The 25,212-nt window shown below is 42.6% G+C and overlaps 1 long non-coding RNA gene across 1 annotated transcript in view; it reads right to left on the minus strand.

Annotated features, from left to right (window-relative positions):
• Positions 1-1,843: 1,843 nt before the first annotated feature.
• Positions 1,844-25,212, minus strand: part of LOC134759792 (uncharacterized) — a 105,028-nt gene continuing 81,659 nt past the window's right edge. The window contains exons 3-4 of the long non-coding RNA XR_010136567.1: positions 15,845-16,016; positions 1,844-15,121 (exon numbers count right to left, since the gene is read on the minus strand). This is a non-coding gene — a long non-coding RNA (uncharacterized LOC134759792). The remainder of the gene's footprint in view (positions 15,122-15,844; positions 16,017-25,212) is intronic.

Consider the following 25,212-nt stretch of genomic DNA (forward strand, 5'->3'; position numbering starts at 1 on the left):
TGCTTTCTTCCCACTTTAATCTGGTCTTCAAAGAGCTGCCTGAATGATCTCTTGAAGATACAACTCAGATACAGCTCAAAAACCATCAACGGTTCCCTGTTGCTATTGGATGAAGTCTGAATTCCTTAGCCTCTCTTTGGAAGCCTACATAATCTGGTTCCTCATCTACTCTTTGAGCCAATGTTTTTACTCCGAGTCTAGGCCCTGTTGTGAGAGGGCCATTCTTTTGAAGTTGGAGGGTTGATCTTCTCCTAAAATGCAAGTGAAATGTGAATTGCAGCCATAATCTACCATTAATCTTTCAGCATGCATCAAGAAAGCAGATGTTTCTAGAGTCAGCCACTGTAGACAGAAAATTGGACCAGAAAGGAGTCAAAGTAAAGAGGTAGGAGGGAAGAGTTAGGCTCAGAGCTAGGAGTAGGGATCAAGTTTAAGTCCGAACCTGAATTGAGTAGCTCTTGGGGGCAAGGAAAGTACATGAAGAGTGGGAGTAAAGGAAAGCTGTAGAGTCATTGACAGGAAGTGGATGGTAATTTATAAATAATTCATAATTCATAGAAGGCCAGAGCCAGAAATGACTGGAGGTCGTCAAGTCCCACACCTTATGACATCGAGAAAGGTAACCAATTCAGAGAGATGAAACGCCTAGTCACACTTGTTCATCAAGCCTGCAGGAAATCCAGCTGGCCCTTAGGCCCCCAGACTCCCAAGCCATGCTGTCTCATATTACTTCCAACTAATCCATCCTCCCACCCTCCCCAGGGTGGATGATTTCATGGAGTCAGGCCCAGAAACAGGGAGCTGGATGTTTCTTTAGAATGTAGCAAAAAGAAAAGAGGAAGAGGGTTTTTTTTTTCACCCCTCAGAAATTGTACTTTCCCTGGCATTCAGTGGAGGCACCCAGGTCCAAAGTGACTGAGTCAGAGACAGAGGCGCCTTATCTTGGGCTATGTTGATTTGACACATAGAGAAGCTGACAGGAAGACAACCAAGTCCATTTACTTGACTGCCATGATAAGTGAATTGGAACAGCTATGCAGCCTGGCCAAGGAATCATTTGGAAAGATATCATTAGGGTGGCCAAGAGAAGAAAATCAATGCCTGGCAGCCAACCTAGTGGCCTTTTATAGTTAAAAATAGCATAGCATCATAATCTTTCTAAAGAGGTTTCACATCCATTATATCAAATTCTCCATCCAACATGTCTGTGAGGTAAGTATTATTTTCACTATTTAAAGATGAGGAAATGAGATACAGAGGGCACATCCAAGGTCACAAGAGCTCATAAGTAGAAGAGTTGGAATTGGGGCATAGGTCTGGTGAATTCAGATCCACTTGACTAAAGTTATTCAGCCTTAAACAGGAATGAAATTCTGACACATGCTACAACTTCAATGGACCTTGAAGATATTATGCTGAGTGAAAGAAGCCAGACACTAAAGGACAAATACGGTATGATTTCACTCATATGGGATACCTAAATTAGTCAAATTCATACAGACAAAAAGTGGGACAGTGGTGACCAGGGACTGGGGGAAGAAGGAAAAGGGGAGTTATTGCTTAATAGATAGAGAGTTTCAGTATGAGATGATGAAAAAGTTCTGGAAACGGATGGTGGTGATGGTTGTACAAAAATGTGAAGGTACTTAATGCTACCGAACTGTATATACACTAATAAATGGATAAAATGGTGAATTTTATGTTATGTGTATCTTACCACAGTAAAAAATAAAATATTTTAAAAAGTAAATTTACATGAATGCGGTGATACATATTTTCTAACAATGCCATTTCTAAATCATAGTTTATAGAGTGTTAAAAAAACAAAACAAAAAAGGTCATAGTTTACAGAAGAGGAAAATGAGGGCCAGAGAGGGTGAGGGATGAATGTGGGTCAGTTAGAAAATTAGGAAGAGTAAGGCCCAGCAAGTGTATTCCCAGGCACTGTTAGTGCTTTCTAGCCTTAATCCCTCTTCCCTCTACAAAACCTCCATGGCTAGCTACCCTATACTAAACACTTACCATGTACCAGGCCATGGGCTTTTGTGGGAACCTTCTCTCATTGATCCCATCTTTAGCTGATGGAGTGCTCCAGGACTCAATCTTGGATCTCTTGTTTGCCAAATCCACTCCTTAAAGCGATTTAGGTCAGTTCCATGGCTTTCTCCCTAAGTTACATCTCCACTTCTGATCTCTCCTCTGAACTCAACATCTCCTCAATTAGAAATGCTAAAGCATCTCAAATTTAATATATCTCAAACTAAACTCTTGATTTATCTCCCCCAAACTTGCCCATCATCCAGTATTCTCTGTTTCAGTAAATGACAACCGTATTTCTGTTACTTGGAGTCAGGCTTGACACCTCTCTTTCCATCACAACCATTCTATCAAATCCATCTGAAAATCATCCTATGAGCTCTACTTTAAAAATATAGCCTGAGTCTGATCATTTCTCACCGTCTTCCCTGAAACCAGCCTAGTACAAATTAACATCACTTCTTGGCCAGACTATGGTAATAGCCTCCCGTAGTGGATGCTGTGATACACTAATCAGATTCCCCTTCAGGACCACACTATTCATTCCCCTAGCTGCTGGGAGTTTTGGCTGCTGAAGGCTCATAGTTGCATCCGTGTTTGGGAATGGCCCTTGGAAAGGAGCTGCGTCATCTAGGGCTGCGCTTCCCCTAGATATCCACATGGGGCAAGACCTCATTTAATTCGCCTTTCTCTGTTCAAACGTCATTGCATTATGAAGGCTATCCTTGACCACCGCTATGAAAAATCATAATCTCTTTTATTCCGTAGCTCCCTTACCTTGCTTTAATATTTTTTCACAGCATTTATCAGCCTCTGATTCATATTCATCCATTTACTTATTTTTCTGAAATGTAAGCGCTTTCTCTGCTCTTTTGATAGACAAAGAGAGAGAGAGAATGTGTGTGTCCAACTGCTTAGCCCCAGCACCTAGAACAGAGGCTGCTGGCACATGGTGGACACTTGTGTCAGTTTCCTATTGCTACTGTAATAATCACTACAAACTTACTGGGTTAAACAACATGCATTGATGATCATACAGCCCTGGAGGTCAAAAATTCAAAATGGGTCTCAGTGGGCTAGAATCAAGGTGCAGGTGGGGCTTCATTTTTCTTCCTGGAAGCTGCAGTGGGGGGAAGTTTCCTTGCCTTTTGCAGCTTCTAGAGGCAGCCTGCATTCTTTGGTTCATGGCATTGTTTCTCCATCTTCAACGCTAGCAGCACAGCATCTTCAAATCTCTCTTACCTCTGACTTCTCCTGCTTCCTTCTTTCAGTTTTAAAGACTTTTGTGATGTCACTGGGCCCACTCAGATAATCCAGGGTAATCTCCCTACTTTAAGGCCAGCTGATTAGCAACCTTAATTCCATCAACAACCTTAATTCCCCTTTGTCGTGTAACCTAACATCACCACAGATTCTGAGGCTTACAACATGGACATCTCTGGGAAATGTATTGTCTGTGTCTGCCAACAACAACATTCAATGAGTATTTGATAAATAAATGACTGAATTATTCTCTAACTTCACTCATTAAGTAATTCATTAGAATCAATGTAATTATTCTTCCATTTTACAGATGAAGGAAATGAAGCTTGAAAGGTTAAGTTTCAATAAATAATAAATAGCAGAGCAAAACTCAAACAGGCTAACTCAAGACAGTTTCTGACTGTCCCCACTTGTTTCATTTGTCTGTGTTGTCAGCTTACAAATCTACCTCCTTGACTAGACTCAGAGCTCCTAGAGGAGAGAGACCGTGGCTTTACATATTTACAACCCCAAAGCCCAGCCCAAGGCATGGCAAATAGCAATAATAATAATAGTAGTAGTAGTAGGAATTTACTGAGTACTTAACATGTGCCAAGTGCTGATATAAACACTACCTGCACCCAGAAAACGTATTGAGTAAATGTTGAGTGGATAAAACCAGCTTTTCTCACTAAATCCCAACAGCTGCATTTTTAGCCCTATCTAATACTCAAGTTCTATACTATAAATGTGCAGATTAAGTCATATTAAATTGGAGAGGCTCTAAAACATCATCAAGAGTGGGTTTATTTCTGTCTCGTGGTCTGAATCCAGAATCCCAAGTCATTATCAATCAGTCTGTTTAATGAGTGAACATTCACTGTGAATAGATTTATCCATTCTAGATTAAGAGTTTGATTTGACAAACTAAAAAATAGTGACTAAGATATCCAGAGGTCTTCACAGTTTCCTAAGCACTTTCACAAATACACTTAATTCTCAAAACAACGTTGTACTTAGAGGAGGGATGTATTATTATTCCCATTTTATGATAGAAAAAGCTTGGCTCCGAAAACCTAAATAGATTGCCCACGGTCACCTCGCTAGTGAGAACCACATTCCAGGTTTCTTGACTTCTATATCCACATTTTTCTACTATGTAGTGCTTCCAAGTAGAACGTCTTATGGCTTTTAGAGAGGGGAATGTCCATGCAGACTGGCAAGGCTCAGCTTCCACGTGGATCCGTGGGGACTGTGCCAGCTCCCCGAGCTTGGTTTGCCTACTCGTTCGGATCATGCAGCTCTCTCGATTGTGAGGTTTACAATTTCTCAGTCTGCACAATGAAAGAAAACCCTAAGAATTCAAATCACTCCGTAAAGTCTAAAAAAGGAGAGGGGATAATTGCCACTGGAATGGATGTTTATTTGTCCTGAAAAAAAAAATATTTTCACTGAATAAAAATTCTGCATAACATAGAATTCAGGGGCAGAAGTTGGCAGGTGTAGGAGACTTCTGTTTTCTTTTTATCTGCTTTTCTAAGCATCCTTTCTATTTCCACGCTTTGAAAAGAATGGAAGAGAACCCAGGCTCTAGGATAAAGAGAGAAAGAAGAATCCTCGAGTTACGGAGCCTGGCTAACCTCTTTTCTGTGAAGAACTGTGTGCTCTTTTGTGCAATAATGAAGAGACGGAAAGAAAAGAATTGTCCCCACATTATTCACCACTAGGCCAGCCAAAAGGACCTCTGACTAGGGAAGCAAAGCCACCCCAACACAGGCTAATTCCCCTCACCCCTTCCCTGCCAGATGGTGCTGTCAGAACATGACTGTCCCCTCTGTGATTGTCCATGATTTGAGGGTCAGAAGCCACCACAGGAAAAGTATCTAATTCCACTTTCACACACTTGTAGTGTCAGCAATCCAAATACAGAACTCTGTTTTGGCCACATTTTAACTACTCTGGCATCAGCACAGGAAAAGAAGCTCACCTGTTGGTATCAACGAAAAAAATTTCCTAAGTCGCTTCTCAGCTATGCTCATCCTGGATTCTACACCTCATCAAACATCCTACAAGGTCTGGTGTTCCAAGAGGCCAATCTATACTGCAACTCTAGCCAGAGAGAATGTTTGAAAGCATAGAATTCTTCTCTTCTAGTCTGTTTCCTAAATTGCCATCAAAGCAATTTTCCCCAAGCATACACTTATTCATTCTACACATATATATTCAGTTACTATTAGGTGCTGGGTACTTTTCCAGGTACTTTTCTTGATTGCTGTGGCAAGTGCCACAGTAATCAAGGCAGGAAATACCTGCTTTTATCTAGAGGGAGGAGAAGATGTTAAACAAACCAACATATTTTATTTCTGATAAGTAATTGTAACAGAAAGAAATCAAAAGAGGGTAGTAGTGGTTGCGGGATAGAAAGTGACTTGAGTGGGGTGATACCTTACATGGTAAGTGTCATTTGAACCAAGGCCTCAGAGACAAGAAGGAAATTGGCTGTGCCAAGAACTAAGCATTCTAGATGAAGAAAAGAGAAGATTCAGAAGATAGAAATAAACTTGGCAGTTGGAAGAATACGAAGAAGTCCCAGGAGGCTGAAAGATGGTGAGCAGAGGGAGAGTGGTAGGAGTTGGGGCTGGAGATTGAAGCAAAAGCTGGAGTGGCTGTGGTAGAAAAGGAAATAAATAGGTAGACTCCAGACATATTTGGGAGGTAGAGCTGGCAGCATGTTCTGAACGAGTTGGCATGGGGAGTGCTACAGTTTGGATGTCTGTCCCCTCTGAATCTCATGTTGAAATGTAATCCCCAGTGTGGCGGTGTTGGTAGGGGTGCCTAGTGGGAGGTGTTCGGGTCATGGAGGCAGATCCCTCATGAACAGATGAATGCCCTCCCTTTGCGGGAGGCAGTGAGCTCTCACTGTATTAGTTCTCAGGACAGCTGCTTGTTACAAAGAGCTTGGCACCTCCCCATTTCCCTTGCTTCCTCTCTCACCATGTGATCTCTCACACCAGATCCCCTTCCCCTTCTGCCAGGAGTGGAAGCAGCCTGTGGCTCTCGCCAGATGCGGATGCCCAATCTTGAACTTTTCCAGACATCATGAGCCAAATAAACCATTTTTCTTTATAAATTACCCAGCCTCAGGTATTTCTTTATAGCAACACAACATGGATTAAGACAGGGAGTTAAGAAAAAACAATCAAGGATGACTCTGAGTTTTAGCTTCAGCAACTGAGTGGCGGGTAGTACCATTTTGAGTGGGAGCAGTGAGGGGAACTAAGTTGGGAGAAAAGCAAGTGTTTTGCTTCGAATATGTCCCACATAAAGTATCCATTAGACACTCAAGGGAAAATGTCAAGCAGGTGGCTGGATACACAACTCCAGAGGTAAACAGAAATTTTGAGCTAAAGATACTTATTTATGAGTCATTGGTTTATATACCCACTACTTAAAGCCCTGGACCACTTAGGGGAAAGGGCAAAAGGGGAAGAAAAGAGTCATGGGGCATCCCAGGATCCAGGTGATTAGAGTGGAGGAAGAACCAGCAAAGGATAACAGGAAAGAGTTGCCGGTGAGGTGGGAGGAAAATAAGGGCAGTGCCACCTAATGAACCAGGTGAAGAAAGTGATCAAGGAGGGGGATATTAACTGTGCCAAACATTGCTAAAGAGTTGAGTTTAAAAAGGGGAAGAAGGCTGGGCACGGTGGCTCATGCCTGTAATCCCAGCACTTTGGGAGGCCAAGGCAGGCAGATCACCTGAGATCAGGAGTTCGAGACGAGCCTGGCCAATATGATGAAACCCCGTCTCTACTAAAAATAAACCAGGCGTGATTGTAGGCACCTGTCATCCCAGCCACTTGGGAGACTGAGGCGGAAGAATCGCTTGAACCCAGGAGGCAGAGGTTGCAGTGAGGTGTGATCACACCGCTGCACTCCAGCCTAGGCCAACAGAGTGAGACTGTCTCAAGCAAAAAGGAGTTGGGGGTAGGGGGAAAAGAAGTGACCAGTGAGTTTGGCAAATGAAACTACTGGTGATATTGACAGGAGCAGTGTCAGTAGAATGGTGGATTGAAAAAGGGAATAAGATTCCCATCATAACCACTTTCCCATTTAAAACCCATCGATGGTTCTCCATCATATAAAAAGATAAAAACCACATTCCTTACCATAAAAGTGACTTTCCACATCTAATACCATTAAGGAAATCAGTAGTTTTCAGGGTTCTTAATTGCAAAACAAAACAAAAAACAGAATTCACTTTAATTTATGAAAGCAGAACTGGGCTTATGAAAAGATATTAGGAATCTCACAAGATCTCCCTAAGGGAGGGCCCAAGAGCCATGCTCGGATGTTACCATGACCAGAAACAACACAAACAGGAGCCACACTGCCAGGAGAAACCTCATCCATTCCATGGAACAGTTCCAGCTTAATTGGACCTAGAAATCCCACACGGTTGCCCCAGAAGAAGCAGATGCCTCCACCACTATCTCTGTCAGAAGACCAATCTGTCCACACAGTCGGCATCTCCCTTTGCTCATTTTATCCTCCTGTTGGTAGATCCTTGGCCACATGAGGAACTGTTACTGTGAAAGAGTCTGGAATCTACATTATCTATCTCACCTCCCAAGAGCTCTTTCCCCTTCTTTTGGTAACTATCTTGATTTTTGTTAGCCTAGCAGTCCACTGGCTTTGGAGGAAGCTGACTCTAGTCTCAACCCATGGATAGTACTTGCAACATGGCCCAAGGCAATGAGCATACTCCCCACTTCTGGCCACAGTGATAGGTTTAGGGACAAGCATACGACCTAGTTCTGGTTAGTAAAATAAAAGAAACATTTACGTGAGAAATTTCTGTGAAAGAAACTACCTTAATCTTCCAAGAGAGCTCCCGGAAGCCGTCTTCACTCTCTGTTGCTGGATTGAAGCCTTGTCCCCAAGAAAGAACATAGCCCTGGGAGGGATTAGTTACAACCAGCTTTGGGCTGGAGGGCCACCAGCCTAAAATGATGCTGACCCTGCTGAAGGCAGAGGAGAAAGACTGAAAGAAAACTTCAAGGAGATTACTAGGCCACTGAAATAAACCAGTTCTGAAATCTTTCCCTACCTCTAGCCTTTCCAGTTTCCTAACCTACTAAATGCTCTTCATATTTAAGCAACTTTGAACTCATTTTGGTTAACAGCAATGAAACATTGTAACTGAGTCAAGCCCCAGTCTGCCTATCTGGGCTCATTTCTTAGCATCACTCATACGATGTCATTCACTCTAAATCTCCAAGCATTCTGTTAAGACTCTTCCTGCCGCCAGAATGCCTCTCCTTGCTTTCTTCCCTTGCTGCCTGCCTACTTCCTACTCACCCTTAAGACCCAGCTACAGTGTCACCTCCTCCCTGAAGGACTCCCATATTCCCCTGCCCTTGCTCTATTACAGCATACATCGATGTCTAACCTGCATTACAGTAAATCTTGAAGGTGTGTGCCCCCTACATTAGATCATAAGCCCTTTGAGAGTCAGGACTGTCCCTCTATCCTAGGTGCCTTTCACAGAGTATGTGGCAGTGTCTTTGCATTCATCAAGAGTTTGTTAATTCTTCAGCGATTCCCAAATATGTGTGGACAGTAGTGATTTCCTCTGGTGCAGTATTGTAAATTCACATGGTGAGACAGGCTTGTACAGATTTTCTAGTCAATCCCCAAAGAGCAAAGTCATCTTTGATGACAGCTACTCTTAAAATCACCAAGTCCTTACAGCTCATCTAATCTACCATTTCATTTTACAAAGAAAAGAAAGCAAAGACCAGAGAAGGTGAAGTCACGAAAAGTTAGAGTGAAGCTCAGTCTTGAGACCCACATTTCCTACTTCAGTGTCCATTCTACAGCAGTAAGTTGCCTCTTTCTTATTGGCCCTGAGAGTTGAGGGTAAGCAGGACTGACCAACATTGAGCATCACCCTGGGCATCTTTCGTGTGTGTGGCCCACTCCTTTGCCACTCCCATCTTTTAAGAGTCCTCCTGCCCTCTGCCTCCCTCACAGTCAACTGGAGAAGCTACTGATGGGAACTATTAATATATACATAGAGGACAATTGTCTCTCTCATCTTACCTTTGTCAGAAAGGGAAAGACCTTACTCCTCCCAAAGGAATTTCTGAGTTTGTATGAAAAAGAGGAGGGATTCAGAAAAGGTAGGAAGATTTTCTCATGGCCTCTAAACCTTCAAACTCCTCCTCTGGAACATTTAATCCGTTTCAGAGCAGCCACTGACTGGATTTAGGAACAGTGGGTCAAAGCTCTCTTTCAAGTGAATTCCTCAGCTGCCCTTGGGCCCTCAGACTCTGGCTCTCTCCTGCCCAGCACTATGCACTCATCTGACAGGCTTTGCTTTCCAAACTCTGGCTAGCCATTGCCTTCCAGGCAAATGATTACTGCTGCAGGGTCCTAGAGCAGGGAACACGAGATGGCACCCCCAGGAGTCAGGGAAGGCTTTATGCACAAGGTGATTTTTTTTTTTTAGCTCATTTAGCTCATGCTTTAAGGATAAATAACTTTGCCAAGTGAGGGAAATGGGAGGATGGTAGACAGGTGGGGAGAGAGTGAAGGACATCAAAGAGAACCTATGCAAAGGCATAGTTGTCAAAGGACTTGGTTTGTCTTGGAATGATATAGTGGGTTGACTGATGCCAGCCCCCTCCCCAATGATATATCCATGTCCCAACACCTGAAATATGTGAATGTGACTTTACTTTGGAAAAGGGTCTTTGTTGATGTAATTAAGTTAAGGAACTTGAAATGAGCTCATCCAGGACTATGCCAGTGGCCTTACATCCAATGACAGGTATCCCTATAAGAGAAAGAAAGAGGAAGACTTTAGATAAAAGAGAAGGTAATGACACACAAAAGGAAAGGCCCCATGAAGAAGGAAGCAGAGATTAGAGCGATGTTGCAATGCTGCCACGCCAAGGAATGCCTGGAGCCACTAGACACTGGAAGAGCCAAGGAAGGATTCTTTCCCAGAGCCTCCACAGAGAACATAGCCCCTTGACCCTGATTTCAAATTCTGGCATCCAAAACTGAAAGGGAATAAACCTCTGTTTAAGCCACTGAAACTTTGTGGTAATTTGTTACAGCAGCCTCAGGAAACTCACGCACATGGCCAGAGGTACATTGTAGTAGGAGTTCAGGACGCATCGCTGGGTACACCAGCAACCCCTCTATTCCCCCTTTCTATTATGTGTAGATCTGAGCCATGTTGTCTTTCCTTTACAAGCAAAGCCAGGCTTATTAGCAAAAACCAGCCATAATCATGAGGTTCCTCAAAGGAGCATAGTCAAAATATGCTAATGGGAGGAAAAGCCCTATCCTCAATAGGACTTGAGATGTGACTGACTCATTTTAAAAACAGACCAGAGCCAGCACAATGGCTCATGCCTACAATCCCAGCAACTCACAAGGCTGAGATGGGAGGATTCCTTGAGGTCAAGGTTTCAAGACCAGCCTGGACAACATAGCAAGGCCCCATCTCTTTAAAAAAATTACCCAGGCATGGTGGCACCTACCTGTAGCCCCAGTTACTCAGGAGGCTGAAGTGGGAGGATCACTTGGGCCCAGGAGTTTGAAGCTACAGACAGCTGTGATCACACCATGGCATGCCAGCCTGGGCAACAGAGCCAGACTTTGACACTTAACAAAAATAAATAAAAGACAAAAAAACTCACTGCTTGCCTTGGTGAGGGGTACTCACCTCTTAGGTAATCATATAAAGAAATCATCCCAGCTCTCTCTGGAGGGAATCTGACTAGTACTGCAGACTCACAGTCACCCAGAGGACAAGAACCAACCCTCAACTCTCACTCTCTGGGCCCTGCGATGCCTGAAGCACTAAAGCTGGTCACTAGAGTTTGCAAGAGCTGAGAGACAGCAAGGGCAGAACTGCCTCTTGGGCAAAGGTGTGAAGTGAGGAGCCCACACTGAAGAGGAAATACTTTGGGGCAACTGGACTCAGCAGAGAAAAGAACCATCAGCAGAAAGGCAAACACCTTCTTCAGGTGCCTAATACTTTCCTTAGGTCTAAGACTTTTTATTGTGTGGCATAAAATAACAATGAGCACATGCTCCAGCTTTTGTATCTTGGTGCTGTACGACCCTTCCTAGATCTGGAAAAGAACCTCCCAGAACAGCACCATTGTCTGTTGTGTCTGGTAGGTCTGTTGTGTCTGATGGGTCTGGTGATAGCTGATGGGACAGCATGGAGGAGGGGAACACCCACAGGGAGAGAACTGGCCTTAGGAGCATCTATTCTCTGGGAGTGGATAGGTGCTGCCTCCTGTGGGTGTTCCTATGCAAGAGAAGTCACCTTGGGCAATGACAGCAAGAAGACCCCTCTGGAACCAAGCTAGGAGTAAAATCAAGGCACTGAGGGTTTTCAGCCAGGAAGGGCATGATTAGATTTGCTTTTTATAGAGATCACTCTAAGAGCACTGTGGAAAATGGAGTGGCTGGGAAGAAACTGGTAACAGAAGGATCACGTTCCAGAATGTTTAAATAACAGTCCAAGAGAAAGATGAAGACCAGACGAAGGCGGAGGCAGTGTGGGCAGAGCACCGACTGGAGAGGGGGTTCTAACTTGGGACACTGAGCAGAGAGCTGTTCTGTTAAACCAAGATCTGGACAGAAGACAAGTGGCAGAATTCTCTGTCCCATCCCTGTTCCCAGCAACCTGGGATGCTGGGGCAGCAGGGCTTCTTAGAGCTGAAGAAAATCCTGGACATTTCCATGTTTGATGCTTTTAGAATTTTAAATAAGAAGAGAAAAAAAATCAAAAACAGGGCCAAATAAACAGTGGTATCTCTTAAATATTTGCTTTTTTAAAATTATGGCTTTTAAATCACATGCATAATGCACTGTATGTCTGTTTACTCTTCAAAGACAATCATAGAAGCCCCTCCACCCCCACTTTTTAAAGCATCAGTTCATCAATTATACCATCAGGGCTCTAGTCCCATAAAGAGACACAATTTTCAGTCGTGTGATGAGAGTCTTCGCCCAGGCTTGGCAGTGCCTCCCTGAGACAGTGTGCATAACCCCAATTGGAGATGAAGTTAAAAATAGACATTGGAGGCTGGCCGTGAATATGAGGCCTGGGCATGTGGTCCTCTGTGATAGACACTGAGGCTAGCTGTGCATGCTCTGAGAGTCGAACCCTGAAAAAGTGCCCAAAGAAATAGTTACTCTCAAGGGGCTGGCTGGGAAGAGCTAGAAGCCAGAGAGACAAGGCTGAGAGTAAAAGCTGGAGGCAAAGGGGAAGAGCCGTGAAGTATTCCCAAGCCCACCAGCTGTCAGCCACATGGGTAGGGAGACGCTCTGGGAGTTTAAGAAGATAGCCTGGAACAGACTCACTCCCAAGCCCTTTAGCCAACTGGGCAAGAAGAAAAGCACATTCTACAGGAACCCGGGGCTTCCAATCAGGTGGGAATTTGTCTCCTTCCCACAGCATGAGTTTGAGCCTTAAGTCCACTATCATGGCCCTTCCTGATTAGGGTTTTAACCTATATTTTCTTATTCTCTTATTCTTCTGTCTTTAACCCTGGCACATATCCTATGGGCAGTATTGAATAGTGAGAAAAACACTGGCTTTGAGGTCACACAGACCTAGCTTCAAATTCTTTGGCACAGTAGTACACTATTCTTAGCTTCAATTTCTCTACCTGTAAAATGGGAGTGATAGTACTAACCTCATAGGATTTATTGTGAAGATTTACAGATAATAGTTGTGAAGGTGTCTTGTGATCTCAAAGCACCACACGCACTGCCCTGCAAAGTCAGATCATCCTTATTGCAATTGGTGTGGGGAAAACCTTCTGGCCTGAGGCACCAGAGCCTAGGCATTGTGGCCACAGAACTATGACTTGCAACCTGAGGTTTCACACAGCAACAGTCTTGGGACTACCCACTTCTTATGACTCAGTGTTGTGGGACATCTTTTATCCCAATTTCTCTTTTTCTACCACCCATAACCACCTGTCTCATTCCAGCTGGCTCTTGTATGACCTAATTTGGATCTGTTCTTTACACAGGCCTTGTCCTAAGCTCAGGCCTTCAGTAGCTTTTCACAACCACACCAGTCCAACGTGGGCTTTTGCTTGGCAAAAGCCTCTTACCTCTACTGGTTGGTGAAGCAGAATGAGGAGGAGACACTGACCTTCCAATAAATACAGCTCCCGCAGCCTCATGTGCAAGGCTTCCTGTTCATTCCTCATTGTTCTTCAAAGCCCAGCTAAGACATAATCTCCTCCAGGAAAGCTTCATGATGCCTCAGATGCTCTGAATTCTGGGTCTCATCTGCCTCTTCTAATAGCCCTGAGCCCTTTGGGCTTTATTTACATTATAGTGATGTGAATTCATATAGATATTTCTACAACCCCCATGAGCACTTTGATTTACCTGTGTATTCCTTACAGTGCCAGACACAGAGTGGATGCTCAATAATATTTATTGAGTCCATAACAAACCCCCTCATTAAGGCTTCCTATTTACCAAAGGTACTTCACCACCCCCCCTCAAATAATTTCAGTGCTTTATAGTAGAGGTCAGAAAGCTATGGCCCATCACCTGTTTTTGTAAATAAAGCTTGACTTGAACACAGCCATGCGTTTTCATTTATTTAGCATGCATCTCTGATTTTGTACCACAATGGCAGAGTTGAACAGTCACGATGGAGACCTTACATGATAGGTTGCAATGCCAGAAATATTCACTCTCTGGCTGTTTGCAAAAATTTTGGTCAACTCTATTTTATAGCAGGGAAGTATAGGTTTCTTTATCTGCAATGCAGGGATAATAACAAACATCACAGAGCTGTTGGGAAGATCATAAACGATAACAGATGTAAAGTTTTTCTGTACATGGCATACACTCTTCCTGCCACATGGGGTCAAATTGAGGCTTGAAATCTCAAGTGATGATGGGATAAGTGTGAAGGTGGCCTATCCCACCAAAGCTGCTACCTGGTAAGCATACAGTGTTGCACAAACACGTAACTGAAATATCTGCCAACAATGAACCAAACTCCAGCCTGCCCTCCAGAATAGACTCTTCCCATATGGCATTAATCAGATGGGGCTATGGCTGCTGGAGAGAATAAAATAAGCCCCTGAATGTTTCTGTTCCTTATTTATAATAAATGCTTTTAGAAGTCACTTAATTAGTGCCATTGGCAGATTTGCATAACTGCTGGTTATGGTAGATAAGAATGATTTTTTACTTGATTTGACAGAGCTAACATGCAAATCCCAAAATATTTTCAATGAGCCTCCTAGCTAGTTATCAACATGAATCTTATACTTCCTAAGGTGGGCCTCCGAGTCTCGAGGAAGTGACATGTTTTAAGACTCGGGGGAAGTGTGGGTGATGGGATAAGCAGGCTTGGGCACAGCCCTGGGTTTATATGGAAGAAGGAGACATTTCATTGCAACTGAGCTGGAAGAGGTATTCATCAAGAGGAGAGAGATGGGCTGGAATTTGAAGACCGTGCTACTTCTGGCTGTAGGCTGCCCATGGCTGGGATGGTGGGAGGTGAGCTGTTCAGGATCCGTCTCACACCAAGTCTCTTCATTTTGAACATAATGTGCTGCTGCCTTTGTCCAGCTGAGAGATTTCATCCATCTTAATGAGATATAAAGCCTTCTCCCAGAAAGGGGAAGTTGTGCTCCAAGCTCCTGAGCAAGTGAACATGAGCCTGACCCCAGGATCCCCTACCCACTCAGATACTCTCTCCACCACCTCATGCTGCAGGGGCACCTCAAGTTACTGAGCATCAGACCCTTTCACGGCCACCATCAAACTGGACCTGAAAAGGAGGCAGAGAGGGTCATTAATACTCTTGATGGTGCAGAGTAAGAATCTGAGGCCTAGAAAACTGCATATGGACCCCACCTGTGGCATACACAGATGGGAACTCTGATCCCAGCCCTGCAGTCTTCTCCACCATGCTGCCCCTAGCGGAGATGGCCTCCTGGTTCCCTGTTGCTGACTGCAGAACTCTGGGCTGGCCCTTCTGATCCTACTGCCAGCCACGTGACTGGAGTTCTGCTCAGACCAGACTGTCCATCTAAGATTCCCCACTAGCTGCCCGCAAAGCCTGATCCACGTTGCACTGACACCCAAGGCTTTCCAGGGCTGGGACTAGGGTGAAGCGAGTGAGCCATCAGGGTACAAAACTCAAGGAGGTGCTCACACTCAGTGTTGTGCAAATGCCATCGCTTTCTTGTGAAGATTAAATAAAGTAATGCATATAAAGTGCTTAGGTGCTATAAAAGTATCTGATATTGTTTTTAGGAATAGTTGCACTAGTAATAGCAGTACTGAGAGGAGTTCTGTTTTTTCTTCTATGTGGAGATTAAATTAACTTTTTCAGTGAATAAGCTAAGAAATTTGTAGTTACATAGATGTGAGCTATTGTTCCAGAAGAATTGGCATGCCTTTAGGGGCTCAAATGTTCCTAATGAGGACTGTTAGTTTTGTACCATTTGATGGCCCAAGTGACCCTGTGATCCCGCCCTGCCTTTCTTACATGCTAAGAAGTTTGGATTCCACACTGGCACTAACAGGAGTCACTGATGGATTTTAAGCTGGAAGTGATACAGCAAATCTGTGCTTATGAAGATCCCTCTGGCAATGTGATCTCGAACCAGGCAGGGCCAGAACCAAAGGCAAGGAGGCCAGTTGGAGGCAGGTGAACCATCCTGGCAGGAAACAATGAGGCCTGAATTAGGGTAGTGGTAGTAGGGACGAGAAAGGGCCAGGCAAGAGAGTATGGATGAGGAAGTAAAATCTGTTCTTCACTCCTGGAAAAACAACTGTGAATCAGTGATACCATCTTTATCCCCAAAGGCAAACAGATCCTTCATTAGTGCTAGCAATTGAGAGCTGTGTGAGGTTTGGTACCCACTAGCTGCTAAACATGCATATAAAAGGAAGCACACCATATGCTAAGATGAGTTAATGCCAATTGGCCCCACTCAGATATATACTGCTTTAATTTTAACACTTCATTTGAACAAAAGTCTACTTCTAATGAAGCTAAGGATTCCCAAAGAGTTTCTTCCTGCTGGCCAATTTGACTCGATTTCTTTCCTTGGTGATGAAATGCCTCTTTCGATAGGTATGACCAGGATTCAGATGTCAATGAAATAAGATAAACAACGTCATGGACATATGAAATTAGATGCCTTGGAAGATAGTGAGTTCCTTGTCACTGAAGGCATGCAAGAAAAAGCTAGACAGCCACTTGATGGAGTTGTTGCAGCGAATATTCAAACATCAGAAGGTGAGTGGGATAGGGATGTTGGGCTTGATGACCTTTAAGAGCTTCCAAAACCATGAAATTCTAAGAGGTTGAATCAGAAATGTAGTTCTTGGTTGATCAGGGGAACCCCATAATTACAGCAGATCAGAATGAGGATCTAAGATTTTTCAAGCAAATCCAGAAGTTATAACTACCTCAGGGAAAATATCTGGATAACCCATCAGCCAAGATGGCTCAAGGACATGAGAATGGAGATCATCAGAAGAAAAGCTCTGGCCGGGCTCAGTGGCTCAAGCTTGTAATCCCAGCACTTTGGGAGGCCAAGGTGGATGGATCCCTTGAGCACAGGAGTTCAAGACCAACCTGGGCAACATGGAAAAACTCTGTCTCTACAAAAAATACAAAAAATTAGCCAGGTGTGGTGGAATGCACCTGTAATCCCAGCTACTAGGGAGGCTGACGAGGAGGATCGCTTGAGCCCAGGAGGCAGAGGTTGCAGTGAGCTGAGATCATGCCACTGCACTCCAGCCTGGGTGACAGAGCAAAACCTTTTCTCAAAAGAAAAGAAGAAGAGCTTTTCTTTCAACATCATTTTGATGACCCTCGCACAAATGAGAAACTTTTTAGGGATAAGAACTAGGAAAACACTTTGATTTTCTCTTCTATACAACTGACGTGTGTCTCTTTTCACTCTGGCCATCAGAAAGCTCAGAACTTAACTTGCACATGAAAATAACAATCCTGCAGACCCTTGGGTTCTGTTTGTTATCAGTGCCCTCTCCTGTCCCACCTCACCAGCCTTCTGGCCTCTTATTTTAATGTATACATTTTCTAGTCCTAATTTTGTTTTTAATCTATAGTTTACGTAATATGTACGTTTCCTATAAGCTACCTGAACTGTTCTGAGAAACGAGGAGGGAAAAAACAAGAAAATAAATAATAAACCACCATCAAGGAAATGAATTATTGGCTTTCTGTGGTAAGCTGTGAGGAAATTATCAGGGGCACATTAGACTGAGGGCCATAGACTCGAGTAGTCAGCACTCATCTGCCATGATGGAACTCCTCTCCACTTCTCAGTCTCCTCTTCTGCAAAATAATGTCTGGAGCCCCGGCCTAGACTGAGCTTTGGCCCTCAAGATCTCCTTGCCTTTGGTTGTTCTGCTCGAGTTCCCAAGTACATCTCCAGATACTGCCGCTCTACCAAGTTCAGGCCTCTCCTGGACTTTAAGTTCTCCTACCTATAGATGACATCCTTGATTTTATATAAATATATTTTTAAACAATATGCTTCTATATACTTATTGTGTTTCTTGTACTGTTCCGAATACTTCCCTGTAGTAATTCATGTAAACCTCATAATAATCTTATGAGAGAGATACTATTATTATGCCCATTTTACAGATGTGAAAACTGAGGCCTTTAGAGGTTAAGTAAATCACTAGTAAATGACAGAACCAGATTCAAAATCTAGGCAACCAGGCTCTAGTTCATGCTCTTAACTATATGTTCCCTCAAATCCAACCATGACTTTGACTCAGCTCCCAGACCTTACTTGGATTATTCACTCTCCTTTATTATTGCCTTCCTGTCATCCAATTATACAAAGACTTTCCTGAGTGCTACTTGGGGTCAAACTCTGTGCTGGGACAGGAACCAGGCACGAGTCCACATTATCCCACCCATTATATTAGGAGCTCTCTATTTGGGGACAGGAGTCAAACACGTACCCCATTCGCTAGAATCCAGAGGGAAATTAAATACATGCTGTGTGAAAGTTCAAGCAATGGGCTATGCCAATGGGACTTGCATTGATAGAGATGGAAATGCAAAGGGGTGGGAAGAGCATTGCAGGCAGGTAGAAAGATCTGAGCCAAGCCCAGAGGCATGATAGTGCACAGAGTATTCAGGAAGGATATGAGGTTTTGAAAATGGTGACGTGGCTACATGGCATCACAGGGTATGACTCCTGGCTTTATCTTTGAACTGGTCTTATATCAACCTTTCCATTCAACTGTTAGTAAATACATATTTGTTGCATGCCTATTAGGGGTCAGGCACTGTTTTGAGTGCTAGGGATACAGCAGTCAACAAGATACCGTCATTCACGACCCTTCCAAGGTAATGGAAGGCTACATGTTGTTCATCAAATAAAATAAAAATGTCAGGTGGTGGTAAGTGCAATGAAGAACAACATACAGAGTAATGGGACAGAGAGTCGGGGAAGGTTGCTTTTGTAGGTAGAGCTATCAGAGAAGGCTCTTTGATAAGGTAATCTTTTAGCACATATCTGAATGGAATGGCAGGTGAGCTATGAAGATATCTGGTGTGAAGGTGTCATAGGCAGAGAGAGAAAAATATAGATGCCTGGAAAATGAACTATGTTTCTCACTTTTGAGGAATAGCAAACGAGGCTGGCGAAAAGGTGGTGAGGAAATGAGATCCAAAATGTTGTAGGGCTCTGGGCCATGTGGGGTCCTGTTCATTGAGTAAGAACTTTGGAGTGTACTCTTAATGCAGTAGGAAGCCGCTGGAAGGCTGTTGGTGAACCAAGCATTACAGCCACGTGAGTGAGTCTAAATCTCCTGGGAAATCTAAGTTCTGTCCTACTGCAGGGCTTTTACCCATGCTGTGCCCTCTGCCAGGAATGTCTTTCCCCCACTATTTACTGGGCCATTGCCTACTCCCCTTAGGGAAGTGTCTTTACTTCCCTTTTGTAGCACTTACCAAAAGGAACATTACACAATCATATGCATAAATTTCATTTCTCACTGTTTCTTCCACTAGATAGGGAGCTCCATGAGGTAAGACAGTGTGGCTGTCTTTTTATGCTTGTATCTTCAGTATCCAGTACAGGGTCTGATTTTTAAGAGGTGCTCAATAAATATTTATCAAATGAATGTGAAAATAAATGAAAGATAAAGAAGAAACGTCAAGTTGGAGCCTCTAACCCTGTGGTAGAGAAGCAACTCTGGCCTGCAGATCATAGAATGGCCACATGGAAAGCATATTAAGGGTGCAGTTCAGGGTATGATTCTGCCCAGCCCCTAATAACCATGGGCAAGAGAAATGGAAAGGAATTGAGACTGGAGGCAGAAAGAATAGAAAGCAATGTTTAAAGCTGTCTGATAGACTTCCTTTCCTGTGCAAAATTTTCATATTTGGGAGAAATGTATGTGTTACAGAGGATTTCATGAATTTAGGGATTTACCAAGGTCTGAGTAATGCTGCAATGTATGGTGATAACAGTCAATGATTGCTAGTAGTATGATCAAATAACAACAAGTACCAAGTAGCAGAGATTATACTATACAAGAGTCAGGAACTCTGAGTTTGTTCATCCATTTATTAATTTATTCAATCATTATTCATGCAACAAAATTGATTATTGACCACATGTTAGGGGCCAGGCCCTATGACAGGCACTGGATTTAGGTTCTGTTTGTTACCTACTAAGCATGCAAACTTGGGCAAGGCATTTAACATCTCTGTATAAGGAGGAAAAGAATCCTCATGTATAAGGGAGTGGTCTTCCCCATTAAAGGAAAAGACAAAGCCCTCCATACTTTGTTCAGAGATCTGGGTTTCCAGATGGAGAGGTATGACAGAGAAAAAGGCCTAAATTCTGTCTCCTTGAGTTTCCTTTTCCTCATAGAGTTCTAACTTGGATTCCTCTGGCACACCCAAAGAGTCTGGAATGGTTTCTATCATCTCCTTCATGGCCTAGTAAAATCTCTACTTGTCCCCCAGGGCCCACATTAAATGTCTGAGCTCTTGAAACCTTCATTGGCTCCCTATTCCTTTAGCAAAATAAATCCCTCCCATCTGCCCCACTTTGAACGCTCAGCTCATCAAGTTGTTGTGCAGCTGACTTCTCCGTGTGACTGGAAGGTGGGTTCTTCTAAGATGCATGTTTTCTTCCACTGTCTCCCCAGCCTTTGGCTAAGTGTCTGGCCCAGAATATATTCTCTGTAGTTAAATGGATAAAAAGTCACCAGGCCAGCAGAATAGCTGACAAGTGACACAGTGGTGGAAGGAAGTCTGAACAGACTTACTATGACTCAGAAAAAGACACCTCTCAACTAAGCTAGCTAAGAATACCAATAACTACTCACTGAGGGACACTGAGAGACCAGGGGGCCTCGGGGGTGGGAGGTAAGGGGTTGAGTCAATGGAACTTGCTTGTAGAAGACAGAAGGGTGGTCAATTATTTATTTTTCTTAATAAAATTATATTATACCCCATATCTTTGCAAGTTAGAGGTAGATGATGGCTTACTGAACTGTCTGTGCAGACATGTGCCCAGGTCTTCGGATGGAAGTTTGAGCCTCAAATGACACACCCTTGAGGCCTACTGTGCCTTGGGCATCTCTAGCTCTTTTTCTAATAGAATGTTAATAATTAAGGAACAAAGACATTCATCCTAAGTAGTGTGGTTGTTCCAGATATAGCAAAACTATGTATCTTGCTATATTGCTTTTGCTGTGTTTTTTTTTTTTTTTAATAAACCTTTGTTTGTTGAGTATGTACTATGCTGGTGCAGGCTTTGTACTAAATGTTTTGCATGTATTGTATAATTTAAAACAAATGTAGCAAAATGGGGGGAAGCTGTTTTTATATTCCCTCTTGGAACACCTCTTGGGAAGAAAACAAGTACGATTGCAAGCAGTATTTTGATAGAGAATTTGAAGTGAGAGATGAGACCCCAAAAATCATAGTGAAGTAACATCAGATGACTGCTAAAAAAATTTTTCTGATAGACAAGTGGATGCCCATTTAATGGCAAGGCTTCTGAACTGCTGAGCAGCAACATGACCGTGGGCTGTGCGATGGTGTGAAAGTTTGGAGCAGGACTGAATTGTTCATAAATAATAGAAGATAGGCTGAGGACAGCTTTCAGGAGGGATACTGGGGATTGTGAAAGTCCCACTGTAGGACATGTGATAAAACATTCTCCATCTCCCCTAGGAAATCACCAGAAAACTCTTTCTTATTCCCTAATACTCTTGGGAGATGAAGATTTTTTGGCAAGATAGAAAGAAAATCTGAGGTCAGCAAAGTCAGCAGACATAGGAGACAGCCATAAATCTGGGTGACATTTAATTCACAACCCAAGGAGACAAAAGATATTACCCTAATTTTACAGGTAAGGAAATCAAGGCTTGGACAAGTCTGTTGTCCAACACACACAGCTGGAGTGGCTGGATAGCCATTCAAACAGGTTTCCTTGTTTCCAAAGACTATAATTTTAACCCTAGAAGGTATTTCCCTCTACGATTCTATGACTGCTTCCTACTTATCAAAAGTTCAATAAGTTTGATGATGTCTTTGCCTAATTTTATTTTAAGCCACATTAATAACAGAAAACATCATTGCACATAGCGTGGAAAGAGAGGAATGCTTCTAGCCATGGGGTATAAATAGCTAACTGATCTCCTGTCTTCAAAAAGGGACCAGAAGTGAAACTTCAGCAGGCGGAGTGACTGCACATGAGGGAAGAGAGCAGCCTCTTTGCACACATGGGCACACACTGCCGAAAATGAGATTTGAGTTGTTGCTGCCATAATCTCCACAAACGCCCACCATGGAATGACATCACTGCCAAAGCCCAATTAGTTCAGAGAAGACCCTGGCACTGGATGATATTCCTTCAAGATGGCATGAGATTCCAAATATAAATTGGGTCCGCACTGGGCGATGATTCAAGAAATCGTATTGGCCAGTTCACAGGACTAGAAATCCTTTAGACAGGCTTTGGAAATTGTATCATTCCAGATACAGACAGAGGTACAGTTACAACTCAGACCTCTCAATAAACATCTAGAAAAAGAAATGCAGAGGTCCTCTGACAATGATGTGGTTATCATATCACGGATTACACTTACAGAAGATGGAGGAAAAGTTTATCAAGATGCATCGTCTTCCTAAGCTGCCTTATCTTTTCAGGAAAACAACTGTCAAACATTTAAAATAGTAAGAACTCCCCATATTTGAATTGCTCTCTACAATTTGCTTGCATGTACTTAATTGGATCTTACCTCCACAACAACCCAGTAGGATCAATACAATTATTGTTGCTATTTTATAGATGAAAGCCTAAGGTTTAAGAGAGGTATATTTTGAAGGTTACTTGAGGGCAGAGATTTTGTATCCCTCTTCTTTGTGTCTTCAGCTTGTTTCCTAGGGCCTGACCTGTCACAGGATGTTACAAATGCCAACTGAATTGGATGGAATGGAACTGAGTGACCTGCCCAAGCCCAAAAGTCACAGCAACAGAACTCACAGCCCAGTGTTCACTCCTACCTGATGTGCTGTCACATCATCAGTCTAATGCTTACCATGCACCTGTTTTGTGTCTGGGCATGTGAAAAACACTAGAAGTCCAGGTGGGCTCCATGTAATCACGCAGCTCCATGGAAGAGGGAGGTGGAAGAGAGAGCTAGAGAGACAATAGTGTGAGGAGGACTTGGCTCATCATTGCTAGTTTTGAAACTGGAGGAAGGAGCCATGAGCCAAAGAATGCAGGCAGCCTCCAGAAAGTTAGAAAAGGCAAGGAAATGGATTTGGCCTACTGCCTTCGGAAAGAACACCACCCTGCAGGCACTTAGACTGTAACCCAGTGGAACCCATTTTGGACTTCTGACCTCCATAACTGTAAGATATTATTGTATTGTTTAAGTCAGTGGTCCCCAACCTTTTTGGCACCAGGGACTGGTTTCATGGAAGACAATTTTTCCACAGACCAGAGTGTGGGGGGATCGTATGGGGATGATTCAAGCACATTACATTTATTGTGCACTCTATTTCTATTATTATTACATTGTAATATATAATGAAATAAATACACGACTCATTGTAATGTAGAATCAGTGGGAACCCTGAGCTTGTTTTCCTGCAACTAAACAATCCCATCTGAGGGTGATGGGAGACAGTGACAGATCATCAGGCATTAGATTCTCATAAGAAGCATGCAACCTAGATCCCTCGCATGTGCAGTTCACAATAGGGTTTGTGCTCCTATAAGAATCTAATACCACTGCTGATCTGACAGGAGGCAGAGCTCAGACTGTAATGCTCACCAGCCCACTGCTCACCTCCTGCTGTGGGGACTGGGGTTTGGGGATCCCTGGTGTAAACCACTCAATTTGTGGTAATCTGTTACAGCAGCAATAGAAGTAGCAAAGTATAGGGTAGCAAAGGACTACTATGAGTCAAGAAGCATTATTCCTGCATGGATCAAAAACTGAGGGTTTTCATATCCTTCATTTTGTGTTTTGCTTCCAAACATTTGCACTAAGAAAACAATCAGAATTCTCATGAAGGTTTATATAAGAATTTTCATTTACAACATTAAAAAGTTCAATAACAAGGGATTAATACTCAGCCACACAACACAGTACTACGTGGCCATTAAAAAATACTTTCTTTAAAAAATATTCAATAGCTTGGGAAAAGCTGATGATCAAGTTTAAAAAACAGGTTACAAAATAATACATAATTCCAATTTTATAAATGTTGAAAGAAATATACCAGAATGTTAATGATGAAATAAAAATTTAAGGTAATTTCTTAAAAAGGTAATGACGGTTACCTTTGTGGGGAAAGATTATGGGAGTTTCTTTGTTTCCTTATACATTTCCGTATCTTTCAGAAATGAGCATGAATTACTTTTATAATCAGAAAAAGAAACAATTATGTTAAAAATAAAGCAAGCCCCTCAGGTAACAAGAGCCACAAAATTCATCAAGCCTTTGACTGAATAATCTCATTTATGAAAATATATCCTAAGGAAATAAAAGACAAAAAAATCTTTTAAGTGAAAAGGTTTTTGCAGCGATGCTACTTACAATCATTTAAAATGGGAAGCACCCTGACTATCCAGCAATTTAATTATGATCAAACAAATTATAATATATTTGGTTGATAGAATATTGTGCAGTCATAAAAATAATTAATACAAAGACTATCTAGAAATACAAAAACTACAGAACCGTACAAAGTGAAAACCTGAAGCACAAAACATAAAATATCTACAATTGTGATTATTCCACTTACGTGTGGATAAAGATAGAAAGAAGAGATAAAAATTATAAACAGGTGCTATGTCAAAGAAAAGGGATTCCAAGAGTAATTTGTATAAAGTTACTTCAATAGTAAATAGAACAATTTCATACAGAGATACACCAGCATATAAGTCAAGAAAACTGAGGATGGAAGACTGGTTGGGAGCACTGGAATTATGACAACAGAAGTAGAAGCAATATCTGTGAGAAAGGGCCCTGGAGACCACCCACACAGGGGCATATATTTTTATTTTTATTTATCAATTGGGCAAATATTTCTTAAGCCCCCTTCCTCACATATGAGTAAAACTGAAATGAAAAACAAGAAAATGACAAACATAAAACTTAGCGTTTGGGTTACTTTTGGGGAGCAAGGAGAAGGATTCCATTGACAAGGGAACACAGAGACTTACATAAGGATTGACAATTTCTTAGTTTTTAAATTGGGTGGTGAGTACATGAATATTCTTTTTATTATTATTCTGATGTATTACAAGTACTTACAACCATGCTTGGCACACACTGGCTCACCGAAAAAGTTATTTGTAGAATGAATGAAGCTTTTCAGTG

The sequence above is a fragment of the Pongo abelii genome, chromosome 13, assembly GCF_028885655.2.
Source record: "Pongo abelii isolate AG06213 chromosome 13, NHGRI_mPonAbe1-v2.0_pri, whole genome shotgun sequence".
NCBI lineage: Eukaryota > Metazoa > Chordata > Mammalia > Primates > Hominidae > Pongo > Pongo abelii.